Source organism: Pteropus alecto, unplaced genomic scaffold, assembly GCF_000325575.1.
Source record: "Pteropus alecto unplaced genomic scaffold, ASM32557v1 scaffold164, whole genome shotgun sequence".
NCBI lineage: Eukaryota > Metazoa > Chordata > Mammalia > Chiroptera > Pteropodidae > Pteropus > Pteropus alecto.
In genome coordinates, this window is record NW_006439568.1 from 23,616,656 (window position 1) to 23,625,582 (window position 8,927).

An 8,927-nucleotide genomic window follows, 5' to 3' on the forward strand; every position below is an offset into this window, starting at 1 on the left:
GTCGTACTGGGGAAGACCGAAGTGCCCTGCGCACTGCGGGGGCCAGAGCGACGGCGTTCTCCCCGGGGGCTGAGCACGAGCGCCTCCCTCCCCTCCCCCAACCTCACGCATCCTGACCTTTTAGCGTGCGTCGTCATTCCAGTTCTCCGCTCTTACTGAGAATAACTCGCTTTCGTCATGGAGACAGCAGAAGCTGTGTCCAGAACGAAGGAAACAGTCCGCCGTGCCCTCGCCCCGTCCCCTGCCCACCACCCCCAACAGCCCCCAGCTTTGCGAGGGACTCGGGCTGACCCATACGTTTCTAGACAGGACTAGTGATGTTTTCACACGTTCCTCCACCATTCTGTTGCGACCAAATCTTTGAAGCAAAAACCATTAATGCTTCCTCCCTATGACTGAGAAGACGCGGCCCTATGAATTTTCTGCTCTCTTCCACACTTGAGCCATCTCATCAGCTAAGACAGAAGAACTGGCGTTCGTGGCATGTGTGTGCCTTATAGTTGACTTGTATGGTTAGAAGTTCCTTGGTAGGAAATAAGTCTACTTATTTTTACCTCTATTTTTTCATTTCACAGAGCCCCATACATAGAATCAGTAACAGCTTTAGAAGCCACTATGAAACACTGTTTTTTCTGTGTTGTTATATGCATTAGGCTAAACATGGAAAAGGAGACACAGCACGCGGGAACCAGCTCTGGAGACCGGCGAATGCCTCATGTTAAGCTCCCAACGGGTGCAACCTGATTCCCGTGCCCGGCGTGGTGGGCCTGTGGGGTGGGGAGACAGCTCTCTCACACCTACCCCAGCTCACACGTGCAGTGTGTGGTCAGATGTCAGGGGACACGGCGTTCCAAGGGCCTTTCTTCCTTGACATTTATCTCTTCTGTTTAGAGGGTGACCACATAGTATAAAAAAAAAGGGGAGGAATAAAATATGGCCTAGATACAGGAGACATTCTTAAGACTTATTTTTCTATAAGAGCTCAAAAGATTTCTTATGATTATTATCTCCACAGGGAAACAAATGTTGGATAAAATACAACCAGATTCAAACAGCTCATCCTACGGAACTTTGCCTGATGGAAGTGACTCAACAAAAAGCCAAAGTGGAGAGAAGAAAGCGGTCTGAAACGCGGAGGGGCGTGGCTGCGGGCCCGATTCTCGACACCACCTTTTCAGACAGTCGCGCGTTCAGTTTGTGTCAGCAGCTGTTTAGCGCCGACGTGTGCTGGCTCGTTCCGGTTCTCCACCCCACCTCCGTTTCTGTGGACACGCGGGGCCTGCTGAAGCTTCGACAGTCTGGTGTGTTCATGGAACGTAATTTAAAGTGTTCTCCACATCCTGGACCTCTCCCCAGTGATCATGCAACCAGCTACCCAAGCAGGAACATCACACAAAAAACTGCACCTACAATTTGGCTCTAGAACACATAGGCTGCTTTTCCCACGCAGCTTGTGATGTTGGTTGCTTTGCTTTAAAGAGATTCTGTACCCCACAACCTTACTCCTGAACTAAAGATTTAAGAGCATTCATTTTTTTTAAAGACATCTTTTACGAACCTCCCACAAAGATCTCGCCTTTCTCTTCCTAAATAAGAATGATGAGTCATCTCTTCTGAAAACTAGCCCTATTATGATGATCCTTTAAAAATTAAGGGTTTCTTGTCTACGGCCATGCTACCCTGAACATGCCCAATCCCGTCTGATCTCGATCTCAGAAACTAAGCAGGGTCGGGCCTGGTTAGTACTTAGATGGGAGACCACCTAGGAAGACCAGGTGCTTTAAGCATAAAATATAAAAAAAATAAGGGATTGTAAGCTGACAAGGTCCCTGCGATCTGTGAGGTCAACCAAGGGTTGCCTCACCTAAAAAAAATATATTTAAAAATTAAGGATGTCTTTAAGATTAGGATTTATAAGTCTCATTCTATGGTGAGACATACCAAAACTAAAAGACTGGCTGGTGGACTATTTAAGCAAGGAAAAATTTAATAATTAGGATGAATATTTTAAATAAAAATATAGAGTGGTGATGTTTTCTTCAGCTGTGTGATCCTATTATACTTGAAAATAAAGGAAAAACTTGAAGAAAACTTTTCTGCCTTCATTTGTTTAGCTCTAATATGTTTTATCACAAGTCTCAGAAATCATATTTAAATTCTTAATGATATTTTCATTAACACACTGTTTCTTCTCAGAGTCACTGTTTCTAGCTTTATAAACTCATCTAGGTAAAAGGACAGTTATGATTACAGAACTAGATACCAGCCATTTAAATCTTAGATAGCACACAGGTGATCCGGTCTGAGACCAGAGAGGAAGCCCAGGGCACCTGTACCCTGATGCCTTTTCTCCTGCAATTAGTCACATATCTACTAAGATAACATTTGCAGGTAGAGTCCATAATCATATCTGTTACTTATAATCTACCTGATATTTAAACAAGAAGAAAAGAGAGCCTTCATTGTAACCCATATCAAATAATAAGCCCTAAAGGGCATTTCCGAACCTTTGGGTCCCTTCTCACATGTCAGTACAGGATCGTTCCGGCCAGTTGTCTTGCATTTGTGTAGGCCGTTTAACGACTCATCGAGACCATAATCTTAACTATGTCGGGTCTTTTAGCTTTGTTCTTTGTCACCACCTGCACTCCTGACCAGACCCACCAAACCCAGCCAAAAAGACGAGACTCACACCCATCTCCAATGTATAAATAATAAGCTAGATCCGGTGTCTGGCTTTTGAACTCCTGATAACTATTCTTGTCATTGTGGAAAGTGTTCCATTAATTCAAATAAAGCCATATAATTTACGGCATATTTTACTGAATTGGTCCAACGCATTGGCATTGGAAGTCTCAGCTAAGAAATGTGTCTGATGTCTTAAACTATAGATTTCTGGTGTCTCTTAAAACTGGTTTCAAAGATTGGGAAAATAATTAAACCGAAGAGTTTTACTTGAATGGGACTACAGCACATGGTTTTGAGCATTGTAGAGTTTTGCACAGACATAAGCATGATACCAATACTTTACTGATCACCAATATTTGCATATTTTTTAAAGTTTTGAAAAATGACTTATGCACATTTGAGCAATCTAGCAATGCTTCAGAAGTTCAGGTAGCATACAAACGATATTCAGACATAATTTTACTTTTCATATTGCCGCTCCAGAACAAGGCAAATAGGAATGTTAGTTGTGCTGGCTCTAAAATTACACAGTATATGACAACCGGCAAAGCCAACCTGTCCTTCTCTTGGCACTGCGAACTGGAGACCTTTAGCCAACACTTGACTCATCTGACTATTTGTGTAGACCAGGAGTCTGCAAACTTCTTCTTTAAAGACTCAGAGAGAAAGTGTTTTTGGGTCTGTTGGCAACTACCCTACTCTACCATTGTTACATAAAAGCAGCCATAGGCAATATGTAAATGAGTGAGCATGGCTGTATGCCAGTAAAACTCCGTTTAAAAAAACAGCTGGCCAGTCCTCAGGCCGTAGTTTGCCCAACTCTGGTCTAGACACCTCTGCCCTTGCTATGCAGCTTCCTTCTCATTCCTCAGGCACTCAAGAGCTTAAAAAGTGACAGTTCATGGTTCATGACAAACTAAATACTTTGGAGTGTGGAACCGCGTTTTGATATTTATATTAGGATCTTTTTGCTTGTATCAGATACGAATGGCAGTGATGAGTTCATGATTGGTGCTGAAGTTTCTTTCTCTTGAAGATGGTGGCTCTTGTGAGCACTACAGCCTGATTGGAGGAGCCTCTCCAATCCCACACTCCAAGTTGATCACAGCTTCAGAAATGACTTGTAGGTACCACCTGATTGTTTTCGGTTTAAATGTTTGCTTGCCCTGTAACTAGAGTACTTTAGTTACCGGAATCACTTGAAAAAAAAAAAAAAGACAATAAACTTCTCAAGCAAGTGACTCAGAGGTATTTTTCAACCCCCCATTCCACCCCACAAGCTCCTGGAGATTCTATTTCATGGCATAGAAAGAAAGGTAAAAAAACAGATTTCACAGATTAGTGCAATTTAGTGCTATTGAAAAATAATGGTGATAATGTGCAAGTTTGGCTCCAAAGGAAGCAGGTGCAATGACTCAATGGGTAGCGACGTTGAGCCAAATTCTCGAAGCCAAGAACCCCCTTTATGCTGCTTGTTTCCAAGCACACAGCTCATCCAGGAATGGTGACTATACACGCTCGGCCACACTGAAGACTGCTTCATGCCTGCCAATTTAATAGCAATATTATGGATATAAATATAGCAGTTACTAAAATGAACCTTCCCAACACCCTTCCAGGCTGCTTTACTCAAACTCTGTGGCTGGTTATGGAGGCAGTCCTTGAACTGGCTAGCTAACGGCAAACCTATCACACTCATCTGGCACCAGTGAATGTGAGTGCTTTAGTGAGGTTACTAGATAAACACTACACGTTTTGAACATTTAGGACCAAGACCTCAGAATTGAACCCAACATGATTGTGTGGGGAATTTAGAAGCTGCTTCTAATCGTTAGATTCATCAATAATCTGGCTTTCATTATGGTCATCTTGAAGTAAAAAAATAAATTCCACACATACATGGTTTCCATGCAAATATAGACCAGTCTTAGGCTAGTAAACGTAGTGTTTTAGCAATTGTGGTAAACTCGGGAAAGAGCCTTCCCACCCCCAAATTCTTGAGTCTGTCCCCTTTGTCACCAGCCTCAGGGTACCACACAACATACTGTCCTGTGCCAGGAGAGGAAATCAGTTACAGGATCTATGACCCGTCCAAGGAGACATTTTTTTTTTTGCTAGAAAGGGAGGAAACAACTCCCTCAGTGTTGGTCCTTATTGAGAGTTAATGAGTTCCAAAAACAATGTAAAAGAAAAATATCAATCCCAATATCAAATGTGGTGTTTCGGGGTGCACCCAGCTGGGCCAGACGCTGCCAAGAGTTTCACAGAGTTCCAAGCAAGATGCAAGATAGTCTCCGAGTTCTAGGAAAGAATCTGCTTCCCCGGGAGCTGGCAAGTGCGTAACCGAGAAGGAGCCCAGCCATTCCTGATGGGACCAGCACGCATGGACCGCAGCCACTTTGCACATTTGAGCTGCTGCTATCCAGATGCGAGCTAATCTCAGCACGCACGCATCCCGCTTCTGGAGCCTCCTCCTTCATGGTTCTAATTTGAAAACCAAGCTCAGCAGTTTACTGAGGCTTAGGCTCTACTCCTTCCAACCAAAGCACCTCACCTAAACCCTCTAAACACTAAACACGACCAAGGAAATGAAATCAGCTCAAGAACTCTTGATCCAGGGACTCAATCTTGAGTGGTTTGCCTGATTGTAGACCACTAACCCAATTACCGCATGTCTCCAACTTAGCACATGTTCATTAATTCACTCAAACATAATTGATCACACACTACTTTCAATGTAATGTGTTTAATGTTATTTGGAATATAAAAACGAATTAGACCTCAAGACCAGCTCTTCAGGAGCTTACTGTCTGGTCAGGGAAATGACAGCTTTCATTTATTGAGCCCTAACTACATGCCAGGCATCGTGCTAAGTCTTCTACTTGTGCTACTCGTTTAATCTGAACAATTTTCTCGTCAGGGAGGTCATTATCCCTACTTGACAGTTTAGAAAACCAGGGCAAAAGGCAGGGATGGGATTAGGGTAAAGCAAGAGAGGCACCTAGGGCACGAAATTTAAGGAAACTGGAGGAAATCTCACTTTCGGTGGCAAGAGGGCTGATCTTGAACTTGCGGGGCCCTGAGGTGAGTGCCTTCTCCAGGTTTGTAGCACCTTGGTGTGTCCTGGCCCCGGCAAGAGAAGTAACTTGACCAGTGCCATTCAGCCGGCAAGTGGCAGAGGAGGGATTTCAAGCCAGAGATTTTAACTCTGTAACCCACACTCTTACTATTAGTACCAAAACATCTGTGCTGCACAAAAGACCATCAAAAATGCCTTAAGAGACTTGAATAAGGGAATGGGAGCCCCGAGGAGAGAGAGGTCACTTCAAAGGAATTGGGAATTGTAGTGAATTAAATGGTGGCTCCCTCCCAAAACTATATCTACCTCCTAACCCCTAGAACTTGTAAGTGTGACCTTATTTGAGAAAAGGGTCTTTGTAGGTTTAATCAAGGATCTTGAGATAATAGCATTACCTGGGTATCCCCTAAATTCAGTGGCAAATGTCCTAATAAAAGATGGAAGAAAATATCTAAACATACAGAGGAGAAAGCTACATGGAGACAGACAGATTGGAGTCAAGACGTCATAAACCCGCGAAAGCCTGGAGCCACCAAAACTGGAAGAGGTGATGCACACAGGCTCCCCTGGAGCCTCTGGAGGGAGGGCAGCCCTGCCAACACCTAATTTCAAACTATTGCTGTCTAGAAATGTGAGAGTATGAATTTCTGTTGTTTTAAGCCACCAAGTCTGTAGCACTTGTTGGGGACAGCCCTAGGACATGAACACAGATACTGAGCTGGTCTTTGAAGCACATGTAGCATTTGGACACGGGAGGAAGCCCAGGAGCAAAAGAGAAGCTGAACAGTTCAGAATGAGCTTGGGCAACATCTGTACCTTGGGCCACGTGAAAAAGAAGACAGCTGCTAGGACAAGAAACGCAGGTTAGAAAGACCTCGAGTGGACAGCTCTGGTCTAGACTCCAGGATCTGGGCTTGATCAGGGCGGTAAGTGATAGCACAACTCCTTTCGGGGGAGGCCGCAGGGGGCTCCCCAAGGACATAATCGGTGTCTTTTCAAAATCTCATCTATCAAGATTTAATGACATTTGCCTGGTATCTTTCTTAGTTATTCACTATCAATCTCAGATGGCATAATAAACATTCAGGAAATAAATAGCTGAATTTGAGTGTCGCATTTGCGGCGCAACACATAGAACCAGAAAAGTCCAAATGTAGCAGCACCGTAGGCTGGACAGTGACCGCTGAAATGGCCTCGGGCAGAAAAGCTTTGCCCAGAGAAGGAGGCGCTGGGCCAACCAGAGCCTTGCTCTCTGGACCTGAATTGGGGGATGTGAAGAGAGTCAAGGAATTAGGAGCGGAGAACTCAAGCCGGATGGCTCCCTAGAGAAATGTGAAGGGAGAAGGGAACAGTTAAGGGCCAGAGCAAGCCACGGTTAGCAGTCAATGGAAGTTCTAGGGAAGAAGGAATCATGAGAGTAAAAGCTAAGAGCCTAAGCCATTGGCAGAGGAATAGGCGGTGAGCAGATACTACAAGAGAAGCAGAGACTCGGAGAGGGGCGAACACAAGAGCTGCTGTGACCGAGAGCCCAGGTGCGTGCAGTGCACATCCCTCAGCTCGTGTCCACGCTTATAATAACAGCCAACCCCTTTTCCAGCTGACTGGAGAGACTGTTCCTGGTCCCCAAAAGGACCTGGTTCTCACAGGGCTCACTGGCTTTCCAAAAGACATCATTAGATGAGGCTGCCAGCACATAAAGGGGAAGAGTGAGCCCATCTGAGAAATGCTTCATGGAAACTGAAGAGACGTTCTCTCGAGTATTTAGATAATGGTGCAGAACCGTTCAATGAAAGTCCATAACCAGTAGGGTCCATCTGTAAATAGTTGACGGAGGAAGGTGGGCCCATGAAAATGACTAGGCATCCCTGGCAGACCCTAGGCTTAATCTTAATGAACATCCCAACTTTGCTCTTTTTAAAAGTGCAGTGATTTCTGATATGTGGTAATTTAAGGATGGCCAAGGCTTCTGCTGAGTGAGAGGGGATGAAGAAAGGGTGCTGAGGGAGGCAGCAGGTATAACGTGAAACCGTCTCAATATGGCCAGAAAGTCACCCGAGCCACACAGCAGAAAACCAGAGAGCTCAACAGCAAGAGCCCTTTAGATGCCTCCATCCTGCGGGCCGGTCCATCGGGGAGTGCAGATCTGAGCAGGTGGGCCTCATGGCAATGCCAGAGAAGGGACGTGGGAGCGTGGTAGGCGTCTCCCGGTAATGCCACGCACCCGCCCATGCCGTCACCACACTCCGAGGCCAAGCTCGGAGTCCTGGGGCAAGCTTGCTCTGCCTTCACACGGTTCGGGCATCCTTACAGATCGTGAAGGTCTCCAGGACATGAGCAGGGACAACCCCCCCCCCCCCCACCTCCAGTTCTTTGCCGGGAAAGCAGGCTTCTGTGGAGGAGGACAGAAATCTGTCACCAGGTCATGGCTTCACTCATTGGCCGTTCTGCTGGCCTTTCTCTAAAGCAAACCACCTGCTTCCTGCCGTCAAGGCCCCAGCCTTCCAAGGCCTCTGCGAAGAAGAACCGGGTCCAAACCACGGTGGCAGAATGACAGCCTTGGCATGGCCTCGGCTCATATTTGTTGTTCACTAAGGAGTTTTGTGGAATCCAGACTCGTTTTCTGTTGAAACTGGGGAAAGTAAAGACAGCACCAAATAAAAACAGATTCCTGGCCTTTCGTGTTCCCTTCACAGCGTGGCTGTCGGCGCAGGCCAGGGGCTTCCCTGGACATCTGGACAGAAGCCCCTTCCAAAGAACAGGGAAAAGTGATGAGTTTTCCTTCTATTTCTCTTCCTTTTGCTTAGCTGGGGGGTCTGCTAGGAATTCCCCAATTTTTTTCTAGCCCTGTTTAGAGGGAGACAAATTGCCGGGTGCTGTTTTCCAACTTAAAAGTAGAACTAATTCTTTCTGGCCTGCTGGCCCCCGGCAGGAAGATGCGGGAAGATGTAGAGGAAGAGCAGGCGATGCAAACGTGAAAGGACTGTGGAGAGAAGGGGCTTCGGACGCCCACTCGCCCCTCAGAACAGTGCACGGGACGGCGGTCGACAGCAAAGGCAAGGTGACGAGACAGAAGGCTCATCCAAACGGACCGAGCAGAAGCGCCCCAAACGTCGGGCCTAACAACATGTGTGCAACTTTAAATTTTTTTTTTTAAACCACG

General features: G+C 45.8%; 1 pseudogene; it reads left to right on the forward strand.

Annotated features, from left to right (window-relative positions):
* Positions 1–1,662: 1,662 nt before the first annotated feature.
* LOC112483669 lies at positions 1,663–1,787 on the forward strand (annotated as a pseudogene).
* The last annotated feature ends 7,140 nt before the right edge of the window (positions 1,788–8,927 follow it).